The sequence below is a fragment of the Diabrotica undecimpunctata genome, chromosome 4, assembly GCF_040954645.1.
Source record: "Diabrotica undecimpunctata isolate CICGRU chromosome 4, icDiaUnde3, whole genome shotgun sequence".
In the NCBI taxonomy this organism is placed as follows: domain Eukaryota; kingdom Metazoa; phylum Arthropoda; class Insecta; order Coleoptera; family Chrysomelidae; genus Diabrotica; species Diabrotica undecimpunctata.
The window spans coordinates 142231515-142248808 of NC_092806.1; the positions used below are offsets into that span (position 1 = coordinate 142231515).

Here is a 17294-nt window from a genome sequence, read left to right on the forward strand (position 1 = left end):
CTCAGGACATAATGTTCTAGTATATATTACTGCTCCGTATCCTTTCGTAGACGCATCAGCAAATCCATGCAATTCTATTTTTCTTGAATTGGTAAGATTATTCCACCTAGGTATTACTATCTCTTCGAGGTGTTTTAGCTGTGAGTAATACTCAATCCATCGTTTTTGAGCAGAATTATCCAATTCTTTGTCCCAACTTATCCTTTTTTTCCACAAATCTTGTATGAATATTTTTGATTGCATTATCACTGGCGCAATCCATCCTAATGGATCATATATTTTTGCTATTTCCGATAACACCAGCCTCTTTGTTATTTTTTATGTTCGGTTTTCTTTTCATGAGTCTGCTAAGCAGCAATGCTGCACACAATTCGAGCTAAAACAAATTTTATTGAACATTGATTTCGCGCGCGTAACTGGCATTCAAAAATTGTCGATTGCTTTAAACGTTGTTTCTATGAGAACGATTCATTCTGTACAAAAAATGCCAATAGACATTTTTGTTTAAAATTATCTTAGCTATATTTTTTGTGTGAAACATTTTTTTCTATGAAAATCGTTTTTTCTGTGTCTCCCCTCTACGAGTAGGGTTTTAGAGAAAAGCTCGGGGGTAAAAGTGTCAAACTTTTTTGAATCTTATTTACAGTTACCAAGTTTTACAGTTACCAAGTTACACTTTAATTTAAAATACAATAAAAAAACTAATATTAAACAAAAATTGTATCAATAGGGCCGATTTTTATAAAGGTAAGTATCTGTGCAGTCTATTGTAATAAATATGATTTTATTGATGATTTGATAACCATCAAATAAAATTATATTTTTTATATTATTATATTTTATATTATATTTTAAAATTTTATCAGCAAATTAAAAGAACAATACATTCATTATAAATTTAATTGCGCCATTTATGTAATTATAATATATACAATAATAATGTTAGTTAATATTTTAGTGGACAATAGTATCTGCAGATATGAGAGCCCTAAGTTTTATTCTACTTTTTGTAGTAAGTTACTATTTATTTTTCAATATTAAAAACGTATTTTATTTTTCTTAACCAAGTTAATTTTTTTTTAAGTAGGTATACAATGTCACAAAACATATTTTAAGGAATATCTCTCCATTCAGTAAAGATCTTCGCTCGTTTGCGTTAAATCTTGTAATATCTCGAATAAGGAATTGTTTAAAAAATCAAGATACATATCACCATTTAAATTTCCAGGTATAATATGATAACCTATTAATTTGTTACCTAAAGTTGCTACCCAAACAATAACTTTAAAGGAGTGTTGGTAATGTGATACGCTTTTGACTCGTGGATTCTCATCACACCAGTAGTGTGCATTATGGGAGTTAAATATACCTTGTCGCGTAAAGGTGGCCTCGTCCGTAAAAAGAATGCATTTTAAAAAAAATTGGATTGTGGGCTGTCCTTTGTTGCAATGTTTCACAAAAATCCACTCTAACCGGTACATCATCTGGCAAGAGCTCCTGGACTTGTCTGTAATGATAAGGATGTAATTACTGTTTTTTCAGTATCCGCCAAGTACTTGAGGAAGTATTTGTTTGTCTTGCTATATTCCTTACGCTAACTGTTGGATCTTGATCAAGTAAATTTAAAATATTATTTTCTTTATTAATTGCTCTTGTTGTTCTTGGGCTACCAGAATTTATTTTATTTGGTCTCACATTCCCAGTTTCTCGACAACGTCGTTCAACGGCTCTAAATGTTTTTTTACTTCTAGGAAAGTTTCTTCTAGGAAACTTTTCTGCATAACGTGTCACAGCTGCACTAGAACATCCTAAACATTCGCCTACGGTTAATAACATGTCAGTGTATTTAACACTTGAGTACATTTTGATTTGATTTTACAATTAACAAGGTTTCAAAACTCTAATTATTGTTTATTTTTTTGTCATAATAATCAAATAATGTCAGATTTCCGTGGCACACTTGGAGAAAATGGAGGTATACCTATTAGAACTTTATCATTACTACCAGCATCAATTATTACTTCATAATTTTCAAACCAAAATATTCCGAAAACGGTACACAGTATCGAGTTTTACCAAAAGTACCTTTTTCGTGTAAAATTGAATGATGTTTAAGTTTACCTGAAATTTTGATTAACAATTATACTCTTAACAAAGTTATATTGACTAATACTTAGTACGATCCGTGTAACTAGCGCCCTCTATGAGAATCAGATATAAAAACAAATTCATGGAATGTTTCAGCTTCCAAAACATATTCGTATAAAATTTCATTACAATGTTGCCAGTAGTTTCGGCAAAATCGTAAAAAATGCGTAAAATTTTTTTTTCTTCAACGCCCTGTATCTTGAAAACGGATGGCGTTACAAAAATTTTTAACTAAGCAAACCCCAATTATTTTTCAGTTTTTTACCTATCCCAGAGACGGGGTTACCTTTTTTTGAAACACCCTGTACATCATGCCGTTTTTGGTTATAAGTTTGCCGATGTCAGGCCATTGTACTTGACTTATGCCCAGTATATTTATTTCGTCTAGTTTTCCTGGCTGGTACAAGCTTCTTATATTACATGTTGCAAGTCTTATTGGTCTACATTTGTGTGTTCTTAGAGGTACAATAATCCAAGGAAAAATCTCGGGAAAGAGAAATGTGGGACGTAGGAGGATTTTCTGGTTGCGAAATTTAAGGGAGTGGTATGGGTGCAGTTAAATACAGTTGTTCAGAGCTGCAGCCAACAAAGTAAAGATTGCTGTGATGGTAGCCAACCTCCGATAGGAGACGGTACTGCAAGAAGAAGAAGAGGTGCAATTTTATTATCTAAACGAAGATATTGCTTGCTATCGACCTGGAAGGCCTCGTCTTTTATATAATCTTTTCCTTGGTTTACGGATTCCATGATCACTAACGGTTTGCGGTTTTTGCGTATTTGTCATGATATATGACTAGGGATGTTCTGTTAAACCTTTAACGCGGTTTCCCCTTGCCTTCTGCATTCTTTTGCCGTTGACCAATTTATTGGTTCTTCCGCCTTTGGAGACGATTTCTCAGCTCCAGGACAAAAGATTGTCCTACTACCTACCGACTCATTAGCCCAAAGCCGTTGGTTGATAAGCAGGGGATTGCTTATACCGTCAATCACTCGGTCTCTATCTGCGTTATCCATCAACATTGATGTTACCAACCTTTCTGCACGTTTCGCAATCAACGATTGTTAATTAGGCAAAGCCATTTTCTCGCAAAAATATTCAACAAATATAAACACAGCATGAATACGAGCACCAAAGCTAGGAGCGAACTGAACTATCGACCGATAAACAATCAAACACTGATTAAACAGTCAGCCGATAGTTTGCCGACAGATAAGTTAGAAGGAAATCGAAGAGCCCATCAAACTTTTTTTATCGGCGATACTGAATTGGTGTAATGTGCGCATATGCATACTACTTCGTACTGATTAAGAAGCTAACCAAACTATCGGTCGATAAAAAGTCTGCAGTCTGCGGGGACCCTTAGTTATTAGTTGCGTAAACTCTCACAAAATATTTTGCCTACCACATAGTGTATTATTATAGGGGGTTGAAAATTGGAGACAGAAATTATTGGGGCAGAGATAGGGCAAGCAAAACAAATCGAAACTTATGCGAACGGCACTCATGGTTTAATTGGAGTAGCTGGGTCGTGGATAAGTTTAATGGCAAAGGGGGTTGGATTGGGCCAACTACAAAAATAAAACAAAGGGGTACTTACATGAATCTCCTGGAACAAATGGACAAACAAAAAAAACAGGAAGGACCTTTAGTTATTTAAAATAAGGATGCCGCTTCGAGGTGACAAATTATAACGATTACAACAACTCGTTGTAACTATTTAAATACTTATTAGAAATGCAAAATATATCTTTTTAAATGAAACTCAAAAAAGGGGTTATAAACTTTTTTTTAATAAATAAAAAAATGGTTTAGATAAATATATATATATATATATATATATATATATATATATATATAACATTTATTGTTGTCTCATTACAAAGTTACAAAAATAAACAGCACAAATTACTAGATTATTAGTTACAATGATAAATACCAAAATAGCAAAGAAACACTTACTTTGTCCTATCTGTTTACAAACTCTATTTGCAAGTAGGAGGTGCTACAAAACTTACAAAAATTGTTAGAAATAAACAAATACTTAAAATTTTAAAACAGAACAATTAAAATAACAGCTAACCACGCCCCAAGACATATTTTTAATTATTACAAATTCTTTACAAATCCTTATGAAAGCAATTAATATTTATATTAAAAAAATGTTTATTTGTACTTTGAAACTTTAACACAAAAAAAGTTACCTGGATTGCACTAAAGTTCTTTACTGAACATATTTTCTGAGGTTGAAAACTGGACCTACGCAAATTTCTGCCATTGGAACAAAAGGACTGCATCTATAGACTGGGACAACGACCACGGGTAAGAAAATGAGGGTGGAAGCTAGCACTAGAACACAAACCTTGGAAAACTCGTCTCCTTAAAAGACTGGAACAGGTACAACTGAACACAATGGCAACATGTGGTTATCTTCAAAATTTTACTCAGACTGCAACTACAAATTGAACTTTACAATTAACTTCAAACTGCTACACATTTTCTTATAAAAAAGGACAAAACAGAAAACATTTCAAATTCGACGAAAAATTTGGACTAAACGCTGGAAGCAGTTGTATCTGACAACGTCTCAGCGAAAGTGACGGAATTATCTTTTCGGCAAATCCTTCTCAGCGATCCAAATGGATGTTTATTTGAAACGGATATATCGGGCGGCTTAACTATCAAAGACAAATACCCATCTGTGAAATGGTAAACAAACTCTAAAATGGTTTATTTTAACTCGACGACGCTAAGATTATTTTTTGGTATTTTAACTTGTACGAAAGGAAAAGTAAATACACTGAAATTACTCTTCGGTGTTTTAATACATATACGAGGGGATTTTAATACGTACTGAGGAATTTTAAAAATGCTACAAAACAACTTGCATAAAGGGTGAAGTGTGTAATTGGTCGGTAATTCCCTTTGCTTTGTCACCTGCTTTATGTAATAGAATCATTATACCGTTGTTCCAGTCTGTTGGAATGTTGTGAAGGCAGTTATTGAAATGTATTTTATTACATCTTTGATTTCTGTTAAAAACTTAGGCCTTTAAGTTATGTTAGGATAATATTAAATGATATAATCATATTATACTACAAATTCTTTTTAGGTCTTCTCTGGAACAATTCAAGCTGCTCCCATTAATGACTTTAGCCATGGCCTCGAAAAGTTTATTTCCATCTTCGGGATCGTTAAACGTGTGATATTAAAAATACTTTGTGGTACAATATTGGATAAAAACAGCAGTTTGTGCCGCAATTTAAAAAGTTTTGATAATAATGCTACTCTCATTAAACCTTGGAATACTGAAGGTGTCAGCTCAAATCATGCACATACTGAACTAGAGGTCGCGCCACGTGGGTGTATTATATTACCAACTGGCCAAAGAGTTTGCGAAACAAGATAGATAATTCGTTAAGTAACATGTATTCTTATGTCTATATCGTTTTAAGCTTTTTGAATTTATTTTAATAAATTATAAATATTGAACTTACTCTTGTATTTTTTAACATTTCCTAAAACAAGCTAAAATATACCTCGCAGGTCGAGAGAAAAAGGTGTTTAAGCTTTCAATTGTATTGAACCTAACCTAGCATCCGCTAAAATGTTTCTCACATTTATAAAAAATTAATCCTTCGATTTTCTTTGTTACTAATTTTATAGTAATCATAATCTTAATCGATAATGTCCTGCAACAAGATGATCGACGCAAAACTTAAAGGTTGCTCTTTAAAAAGGTTTTTTTAAAGGTACAACTGCCAGAGTAGGTATAAGCACTTTTACTAATTACATTACAACTGATTTTAAAACAGAAATTCAAAATATTTATATAAAATTAATTCTGTGATTTATGTTAAAACTGCTCATCGGCTGGGTTATTGAACTGCAGTAACGCTTATGTATGAGGCCATTGTACCCTAAATTACATCATGTGCATCCAGAAAATCTGGATCCGCAAGACAAATCGTTCAATATGCTAATATCAGCCTGTGCAGCCTGAAAGACACCTGTAAGATGTTCTTCTTCATGTGTCTTGTCCGTTCCAAACGTTGGCAATCAACATGGCTATTCTGACTTTGTTTGCGGCAGATCTGAATAGTTCAGCAGATGACAATCCGAACCATTGCCGCAAGTTTTGGAGCCACGAGTGTCTTCTCCTCCCTGGACCCCTTCTGCTGTCTATTTTCCCTTGGACGATCAGTTGTAGTACTCTATATTTATTATGTCTCATAACGTGACCCAAGTATTCCAACTTTCTTTTCTTTATACTTATTCCTACCTCTCTCTCTTTACCTATCCGGCGTAGTACCTCTTCGTTGGTCACGTGCTCAGTCCAGGATATACGTAATATACGTCGGTAAGCCCACACTTCGAAGGCCTCTACTTTTTTCATCAATGTTGCGGTCATTGTCCACGCCTCCATTCCATATAACAAAACCGGGAATACATAACATTTCAGAAGTCGAATTTTGAGAGGTAGGGTGAGGCTTTTAGAGGTGAAAATTTGCTTCATGCTAGTGAACGATGCTCTTGCCTTTTCTACTCTTATACGTATTTCCTTCGCTTGATCCCAATTTGAGTTAACTGTTGTTCCCAAGTAGATGTACGAATCCACGTGTTCAATTCTTTCATCGCCCAATATCAGTTGCTGTGGTGGTTGTTGGGTTTTGCTTACTAACATCCATTTGGTTTTTGTGATATTTAGTCTGAGTCCGTATTGTGCACTTGTTTTTTGTATCTTACTCATTAGGCAACTCAGTTCCTCCATGCTACTTGCTAGAATCACAGTGTCATCAGCATACCTTATGTTATTAATTATTTGTCCATTTATCTTTATGCCTTCTGTGCTTTCCTCCAGCGCTGTCTTAGCGCTTGTTCTGAGTATATATTAAAGAGAATAGGAGACAAGATACAGCCCTGTCGTACCCCTTTCTTGATCTCAATTTTATTGGTCAATGTAGATCCTACTTTCACTTTAGCTGTTTGGCCCCAATAGAGACTCGCTATTGTTCGAATGTCTCTGTAGTCGACTCCGATCTTATGGAGAACTTCAATTATCTTTTCGTGCTTTACGTTATCGAATGCTTTTGCGTAGTCTATAAAGCATATGTACACGTCTTTGTTCATATCTCTGCAGCGCTGGATAAGTACCTGTAGACTAAAAAGTGCTTCTCTTGTCCCAAGAGAATTTCGAAACCCAAACTGCGAATCTCCAATGTTATCCTCGCATTTTTTGCTTATTCTGTTGTAAATAACCTTGGTGTATGCCTTCGAAATGTGGTTAATTAGACTTATCATCCGATGTTGATCACAAGACTTTGCTTTTGGTTTTTTCGGTATGGCAACAAAAGTTGACTCTAGCCAGTCTTCAGGAAACTCCCCGCTGTTATAAATATTGTTAAAGAGTCTGACGAGTGAGTCTAGAAATTGACTGTTTGTTTCGCACAGCATTTTCAATACTTCCCCGTATACGTTATCGTTGCCTGGTCTTTTGTTATTTTTAAGACCCTTTATAGCATTCTCCACTTCTGATTTTAGAATAGAAGGGCCAGTATCATCATTGCTCAGTGTATATCCACTAGGACGGTCATCATTAAACAGTTGTTCCACATAAGTTTCCCAGATTCTAACTATTTTGTCGGGGTCTAGTTGTAGATTTCCATTATCATCGCATAGCCCTTTCGATAAAATATTGTAGCTTTTCTTTGTTGTGAGTTCCTTTATCTTCTTATGCATATTGTGATAGTCGTATACCTTTTCGCACTGTTCGATTTCTTCGCATCTCTCCGAGAACCATTTCTCTTTAGATTTTCTTATCTCAGCTCTAATTCGTCTATGGGTTTCGCGGTATTTGGCAGTATCTTTAGTTTTATATATCCGTCTCTCTTCCATCATGTCAAGGATTTCTGCAGTCATCCAGTCTTTCTTTTTTCTCTTATCAGGTAGTAAAAACTTAGAGCTTGAAGTCCTAATCTCTTCTTTAATTTCACTCCACTTTTCCAGCGGTTCATTGTTATTTTTAAGGATTTTTGATATTTCGGTATTTAAATTCTCCTGCATCTGTTGTTTAATATTATTGTTGGAAAGCTTCCTAATATCTAGCGTTTCGGGCCTGTTCTTTGTATTTGGCTTTTTTAACTTTACTTCAAACTTACATACCACCGGATTGTGGTCTGATGCTACGTCCGCACCCGGGTACGTTTTTAAACCTGATTGGTGCAGCGATATAATCTATTTGTAAGATGTTAAATGAAGGTAAATGGGTCGATATTTCAGCAAAAAATTGAGTTTTAACAATTAGTCATAGAATTATTAAGCTATGGCGACGTTAAAGCAGAAGTAACAAAGAATGAGAGCAACAAAAATAGCTGGCTGTCTAAGCAATATAATGTGGTATATTAAAAACATTGACATTGACGATAAATAAAGAATATACAAAGCTGCTATAAGATCTATAAGGACATACACCTCTAATACATGACCACAAAGAATACAAACAAAAAAACTGCTTGAAACAACAGAAATGAAAGGACTTTGTGGCATGGCTGGAAAGACTCTTGAATTGAAGACAGTAAAACAAGAGAAAATATAAACAAAAAATGTGAGGTAGGCGATGATATTAGCGGATGGGTCCTAAACAGGAAAAGAGAGTTTAATAAATATATTCACAGAATTTAAGAAACAAGAAGGGTGTGAATCGATCCAGATAAATCGCCACAGTGACGGCGTTTAATGATACTTAATTCTGATTTAGGAGTGCATTGGGTACGAGAAAAGTCTTGATCGGTATCCAAGTTTTGATCCAGAGATTTAGAGATATACATCAAAATGTATATATCTGTGCAATCGACTTTGAAAAAGCTTTTGACAGGTCCGACATAACAAAGAACTAATAAAAATAGCTGAATTGGACGATAAAGAATTACGAATAATTTCAAATTTATCCTGGCGTTAGGTGGCAAAAATAAAAGTTAAACAAGAACTGTCGGATAAAATAAATATAAAAACTGAAGTTAGACAAGGCTGTATACTATCGTCTTTACTCTTTAACTTGTCTTCAAAAGAAATATTAAAGGAAGCCCTAATAGAGACAACAGAAGGTATTATTGTTATTGATGTAACTGTAAATAGTATTAGATATGCCGATAATATCTTAGTGCTGGCTAATTGCGGAGAAGACCTTCAAAATCTAAGAATTGAAATAAAAATACCTGTGATCAGTATTAATTAAATTTCAGCGTTAAGAAAACTTAATATTTAATAGCTGTCAAAGAAAACTATATACAGGATGACGGTATTAAAGTCGGAGATACCGTACTGAACAGAGTAGAGAAACTAGTGTATTTCGGCAGTAATATCAATGTTAGCTAAAATCTAACCGTAGAAATTAAAAGCCGCCCAGAACAAGCCCGAGCCACTTTTGTAAAAATGACGAACGTACTTTGCAGCCATGATCTTAGTATTGATCTTTGCATTCAAATGACATATTACCATATTTTTCCAGTGCTACTGTATTGGTATGGGGTGAATTGAGTAGCTCTATAACCGATGCAGCCGGTTCCAAGCCCGGATAAAAGAATAGCGACAGAGGAGTAACACTTCTAAAAAAACCAGGGTTCAGCTGACCCGGGCTGTGAGGGTCCCTGCCTGATGTACAGGTGAAAATTGGTCAACGGTCTCTAGAGCAGAGAATGGCTGGAAAAGTCACAATGGTCGAGAGGGCGGAAGAACGAACAACATCTGATTCAGAATGGGCTTGTGAAGAAAAGGTCCTCCAAACGTGGGTTGTGGCGTTAGGAATTAGCAACCTAACACACAGGAAAACGTAAGGGAAAGAAGAACGAAAATCGCAAGATGAAAAAGCCAAATACGGAAACATCCCCCCCGGGTGAAAATCCACACCTCTGATAGAGGAAGCCCCATCTGATATGCGGGGTGGGGGTTGCGAAGAGTTCAGAAGACCCACTCTTATCAGAGCTCAACCAAAAATCAAAACGAAGAAAACAGAACACTTATATGTGCAACGTGGAATATACAAGGATAGAACAAAGAGGCGACGAAAGTGATCAAGGAGTTTAGAGAAAACAACATCGATATACTAGGAACAACAGAAACCAAAAAGAAAGAAAATGGAAAGGAAACAATAAAAGACCATATCTACTGCTGGAGCGGAGTTAATAAGGAATGTAGAGCAGAGGCAGGAGTAGAAATACTAATCAAAAATAAGTGGAAGAACAGAGTTAGAACATGGAAGCCAATCCACGAGAGGATAATTAAAATGTATATAAACATATACGGTAAAGAGACAGTGATACTCGAAGTATATGCACCAACAGACGATTCCCCGAAAGTGGAAAAAGAAAATTTCACGGAACAACTTCAACACCAATTAGAGCTAATCAAGAAGAACGTGGAGATAATTATATAAATATGCGAACTAAACAACCTAAAAATCACCAACGGATTCTTCAGACATAAAAATATTCACAAATTTACATGGACGCAAAAAACACGAAAGCTGAAATCGATAATAGACTAGATAATAGTCAAACAAGATACCACAATAAAGATAAAAGATGTGAGAGTCAGAAGAGGAGCAGAATGTGGAACTGACCATAAACTACAGACAGCAAAAATGGCCATTAATTGGAAACATAACAAGACCCCATCTACAGAAGAATCGTTGAACACTATAAGAGAAAAACAATACAATATACAACTACTTCAAGAACAATCAATAAGAGAACTATACAAACAACGTCTAGACCAAAAACTAATAGAATTCAGATACGGCAATATCAAAGATATATACGAGTACATAAAGGTGAGTATAAAACAAGCAGCATTCGAAGCCCTTGGAGAGAAAGTACATATAACAAGTAAACTATTGTGAAATAAATGAACCAACAAAAGAAATAATAACTGAAGAAAAAAAGTAACTATACAGAAAATGGCTGCATACAAACAACGATAAACTTTATAAAGAATATAGAGAAAAAGATAGAAAAGTGAAAAAACAATTAACATAACAAAAGAATGAAGAATGGGAAAGAACTTGCATAAATATTGAAATATACATAGGAGGTACAAGAACTTCGGAGTCATGGAAAGTACTGAAAGGATTAAAACAAAACTCAAAAGAAAAAATTAAATTGAAAAATATACAGGACAAATAATGAAAGGACTATTACAAGGAATTGTTAACAGAACAAAGACCACAATTCATTGGAAAAGAAAACAGGCAGACGAAGTAGATCCCCACAACAATAAATAGAAATAACAGATAGGGAAATGAGAACGGCCATAAAAGCAATCAAAAATAAGAAAGGACCGCGACCTGGAGGCATCTCACCTGAGCTTATAAAGTACGGCTCAAAAAAATTACACCGGATGATAAAATGGATATTTCAGAAAGCCATAAATAAAGAACCCAAAGCTCCCAAACGAATGGACGAAAGCATATATAACATCTATATTTAAGAAAGGAGATAGAAAACGATGCGAAAACTAAAGAGGAATAAGCGTAATATCATCAATAGGAAGAGTATTATGAGAAAATACTGCGAGAAAAGATAGAGCAAGCGATAAAAGGCAAAATCGGTGAGAATCAGGCAGGCTTCGCTACAGGAAGATCATGCATAGACCACACATACACAATGTTTGGTTTAAATGGTTTAAATAATATATACCTCTAATCTTCATTTAACTCTTTAAGCAATTTCTCACACTTTCTCTGTTTTTGTTGCTGGCTCGTGTATTTAATTTATTCCAATATCAAACGATGATTACTTGCATATTCTTCTTATCTGTATACTCTGACATCTTATACTGTGGTGCTGTTAATTTTCTCACTTATATTAAATTAAAATGAATCTTTGGTTCCTACAGGATTCTACTTATGTGTATCTATGTATATTTTTGTGCTGGAATTTTGTCTTAGTTGTAACCAAATCCTATTCTCGGCATATTTCTAATGATCTCAAGTTTCTATTTTATTTTCATTTTCACCAAATCGACTTAATATATCTTCACTTTATTTCCTTTAGACTGATAGTATGACAAAATTTACTATTTATATAATTTCAATAAAGTCATCGTTAGGACTTACAATACCGTTAGAAAATTAACGAAATCTTTGCAATGTATGCATTGTAGTTAATTTGTAGAACAGATGTTTTCAATACAGATTTCAGTCGTTTGAAAATTTCATCTCCCAGTACATTGTTACTATTTTCCAACTTTAAAACCGGGTCTATTTAAGTATTAAAAATAAAAAGAAAACTTTGGTTGAAAGTATGTTTTCTAATGTTGACAATTTATTAAAATATGTATACAAATAGTAAAATCATTAAATAATAACTATATATAATATTTTGGCATCACTTTTTATATTTCAGCTACACACCTTTATTCCATCTGGTAACACTTCACACCACAATTGCCGTAGCTGAACTTTACGAGTTTTAGGTCTTAATCGGACATAGTTTTCTAACAAGTTTTTAATGGGATCTTCCATCTTGGCGTACTTCGTTTTGTAAGGGACAATATTTTTAAGGCTTAATTCATCATCATATTCAGACTTAGGATCATAATTGTCACGTCGTTGAGAATAAAAATGTTTTAAAACTCTCTGCGACCTTTTATTGTTTTCACTCTCTCTCAGATGCTGATCATACAACGCATGTGTGGCTTTCGATATTACCTAAAATGGAAAAAGAATATTTTGTTCCTAAAATAAATTAGTAGTAATAATAAAACTAATAGTAAAATTAAAAAAAAAATATATATATAAAAAAAATTAAAAATGGTGTATACAGGGTGCGTTATTTATGTTACAGCTAAATTATGAAGTATATAATAAAATATGCTTATAACCAAAAATGATAAACATTAAAGAAGTTTAAAATTTAAAATTATTTTCCATTATACAGGGTCAGTCGGAACAATAACACAACAAATTTGTGTTTTGTGTTAAATAGAATACCATATATTTGATTACCCTTAAACGAGTTTTTCAGGAAATCTAAAAAACTTAATATGTCTGACTAATTAACTTAAGTCAAATGAATTCTTTTGCTTGTGAAATATTATCCTGGTCTCGATAAAAAACTAACAAATAAAAAATCAGAAGCAACATTTTATTAGAAAAATAGTAGATTAAAAGTTAAAACAAACGAATTTGCAACAAAGCATTGCATTGAAACACTTTTGCTGCGAACCACCTAGGAAAAAACAACATGCATCGTACTAGTTGTAACCCAACGAAATAGAAAATAGTATAGTAGAAAACCAAGAAATAGATAACATCAAAAATAAACACTGGGAGAAATTTACCAAGGATATGAAGTACGACATCTACGGATCCCAGAAAAAGGTGTGGAAGATGATAAGGAAACAAAAAACAGAAATGAATGAATTTGTACGCATAGATAACATTACGGAGGAACAATGGACTAAGCATTTCACAAAATCATATGGAGAAGGAGAAGAAGAGAACAGAGAAAGAATCATTAACGAAACTCACGATAGAGTACTAATATCAGAAGAAGAGCTACAAGAACGAATAAAAAAATTAAAAAACAGAAAAGCACCTGGTTGGCACACCAACAATGAACTGCTAAAATATGGAGAAACAACACTACGCAAATGCCTCCTAAAATTATTCGTCGATATAACAAATACCGGAGTAGTACCAGCATAATGGAAGAAAAGTCTTCTGCTACCGATACCTAAAAAAAGGGAAACTCGAGAAATCTTGAAAATTATAGAGTCTATAGGCATTAGTCTGATGAATAGTACATTAAAGTTGTTAACGGCAGTCATAAGACCCGTTGGAAGGTCGCCAAGAAGGTGGAAAGAATGTACAGTCAACAACGACTGAAACAGAATAAGAGGCAAACAAACAGGAGTAATCCTAGTAGCACGAAGAAGACGAAGAAGAAAAAGAAGAAGTTGTACAAAACAATATTATTTATTTAAAAAACGTAATAATTATAATTTTATTATTATTAAGGCAAAAAAAATTTAAATAGAGATCCAGTAGCTTCCATTATTATTTCAATGTGCTCTTCCTCATTGTTTTCTTCTACTTCTTCAAAATTATTATCCACAATGGGGACATAGAACTGCAAATTGTTGTAGGTTCTCCAGTTCTCACCAAAATGAGTGTTAAAGGAGTTTTTCTACTAATCTGATTAATTTTCTTTCCCTTTTTTAAGATTGGTTTCTGGACGCCTAGATTGCACCTATAATTAATTTCGCCCTGTACAGTCACAATCTTTTGATTAGTTTTTTCTATGATTATTCTTTTGGAAGCAGCAAATTTGAAGTTAAGTAAGTATTTCTGAAAGGTTCTTATTTCTAAGATGGTAGTATAAAATTGATGCGATTGAAGCGATGTTATTAGACCCATTATATCTTTGGCAGTAACCCCATGTATAAGAATACACCGCACCAGAATTTTAAACACCAGTACAAGAAAAATTATAGGAATACAGTTGCCTGCCTATCAATAGTCAGTTTAATCCAAAAAAAGAAATCCTATGAAGAGTCGAACAGGCAAGAAAAGCATTCATGAGCATGAAAACATTTTTTACAAGATCAGACCTTAGTCTGCAGCTTAGAATCCGAATGATCAGATGTTACGTTTTTTCTGTCTTACTGTATGGCTGCAAAAGTTGGACGATGGACTCTGAAATAGAAAAAAGAATAGATTCCTTTGAGATGTATATATACAGACGAATGCTGAGAATTCCATGGGTACAAAGAGTTACTAATGTTAAGGTACTTTGTCGCATGTGTAAACAAAAAGAATTACTAAGAATAATCAAAGAGAGGAAAATGCAATACTTGGGTCATGTGTCGAGAGGCGAAAGATACGAATTACTTCAAGTTATACTGGCAGGAGAAGTACAGGGCAAAAGATCGGTTGAAAGACGCCAGAAATCCTGGCTGAAGACCTGAGCAGATGGTTCGACCGCTCATCCGCAGAAAGCTTTCGAGCAGCAGTTTCCAAAACTACAATTGCCATTTTAATCAAAAACCTTTGAAAGAAGACAACGCCGTGAGAAGAAGAAGAACTTTTTTACTTTTAAATTGGCCTAGCCGTTCTGCTATTGACTGTGTCATAGCGTTTCAATGCTATGAACTTATTAGTGCATTCGACTATTTTCTCTAGAATATCTGTAGTGAAAAAATATTCCCAAATCTCTCATCAATCACCAATTTTCGCCTAATATCACCTTTTAGTTCTGCGAGATTGGGTAGAAGATTTTTTTCCTTTTTCCATCTTTCCCAAACAAACGTGGTATGCGCGGTATTACTTCTACTGGTACATGGTTTTCGACATATTCTTCATCACCGAAATTCTTTTCTAAATTGATATCTTATTCTAAAACTTCTGAACAATCATCTTGCAAACTTGCGTCGTCATCTTCTGATTTCGGTTGAGAATTAGCAACAATTCCATCAAAAAGTTGTTGAAACCTGACTACTGAATAGCGTGATGAGGATTCGAAAGCCACCTGGCCGCGCGGACAAAACTATATGCGCATTTGAGTTTTAGCGCAAAAAATCTACTACGTCAGTATCAGGGACCGTACTTTACCACTCGAAGGTTAAGATAAGATGCTCTACATCTGAAAGACCAAGCTAGACAAAGTCTTTAACAATTGGCTCCAGTTTTGTTGTTACAAATTGACTCTCAACTTTCTGATTTATAGTTGTAATATTACAATGTCTAATTGGCGTTGATAGTTTTGCGTTTAGTTCATTTTCCAACGAGTATATTTGTGCTAGCTGAGTATGCTTTATTTTGGGTTGACATTTGGTGTTAGCTTTGTTTTCTGAAATGCAACTATGTATATAATAATTTAAATCTGTTGATAAATTCATCTAGGGTAATTATGTCTACTCTTATTCCTCCAGAGGTCCAGGGTCATGTCCTTAAAGATGCCCTTAGTTCATTATTTATAAGTTTTTATTCGAAAATTTTGAAATATCCGAGGATTGGTTGACTTTAAAGTCAACTTGCCAATGAGGTTATGGAATTGGATGGGACCATTACCTTGGTATGCTAATTGGATAGCGACTAAGGAGACCATATTAGCATTATCTTCTTCTTTAAATGACATCTCTCTTGTTCGCTTAGTTGTTATATTAGCACTTCCTTTGGCAAAAGTCTTTCAAAATCTAGTCCGGTCTATTGCCTTATCCACGACAGCTGTTTTTTGCAATGTCATCATATAATCTGCCAGTGTTTGTTTTATTAAAACGCTAAAAGAAAACATTGATAGTACAATAACTTGTATAGAATTACAGAATAAAAAACAGACATTCGGATAGACGATGTTTTAAAAATTATAAATATTTTACAAAAAATATTAAGAATAAAATTTCCATCCACGCTAGAATATCTTAAAATACAATTTACGGAACATCATTTAAACTCCCTTGCACATTATTTAATAACTTACCGATAAAATTACGAAGAAAAATATAAACTTCATATTCAGAGATGTTATTGTGAAATGAAATAGTTGGTGCTACCATAATCTAAATATAAACTTATATTATCAACTAAATAATAAACGTATTGTTCTTTTAATTGATAGATAAGGTTTATTATATTAACACAAGGCCAAAAAAAGGGCTATGTGAATATTTTTTTAATTCTGTAAATTTTTTTTCCTTAACCCGGTATCTGGCAACACCAAAAATAGATGTCGGAAAATTATTTTATTGTGTATATAATCTTATATAACTCTCAAAAACACACTGTGGTACAAAAAAACCGGAAGGAGATAGGGGAAAGTGGTTTTTGAATCCGTTGCCTACAAGCAACATTGCCAGTCAAGAAACACTATTTGATACTGATAACTTCACTAATGAGGATCTCAAAATTTTGTTAATCATAAATAAAAAACTGTTTAACTAAAGGTTTGGCATTTTATTGATTTAATAAAAAAATTAAAAGTACCTAAGACTAAAAAATTATAAATATAGGCCTAATTCTAACGGTGGAATGATAAAAAGCAATTTTTGTTAGGTGTAAAACAAAGCCACATGTTACATTTTTACAAAATCTACATCTTCCTTTAGCGGTATAAAGTGGCCAGTGACCTAACGCATCTGTTCTGGTAGCATC

General features: G+C 33.8%; 2 long non-coding RNA genes across 2 annotated transcripts; one reads left to right on the forward strand and one right to left on the reverse strand.

The window, feature by feature from the left end:
- The first annotated feature begins 928 nt into the window (after positions 1–928).
- LOC140438471 (uncharacterized) lies at positions 929–5638 on the forward strand. The gene is made up of 2 exons (XR_011950543.1): positions 929–1012; positions 5259–5638. It is a non-coding gene; the product is annotated as an uncharacterized lncRNA (long non-coding RNA).
- Positions 5639–12471: 6833 nt separating this feature from the next.
- LOC140438472 (uncharacterized) lies at positions 12472–16714 on the reverse strand. The gene is made up of 2 exons (XR_011950544.1): positions 16624–16714; positions 12472–12851 (listed from the first exon to the last, which is right to left on the reverse strand). It is a non-coding gene; the product is annotated as an uncharacterized lncRNA (long non-coding RNA).
- Positions 16715–17294: the final 580 nt, after the last annotated feature.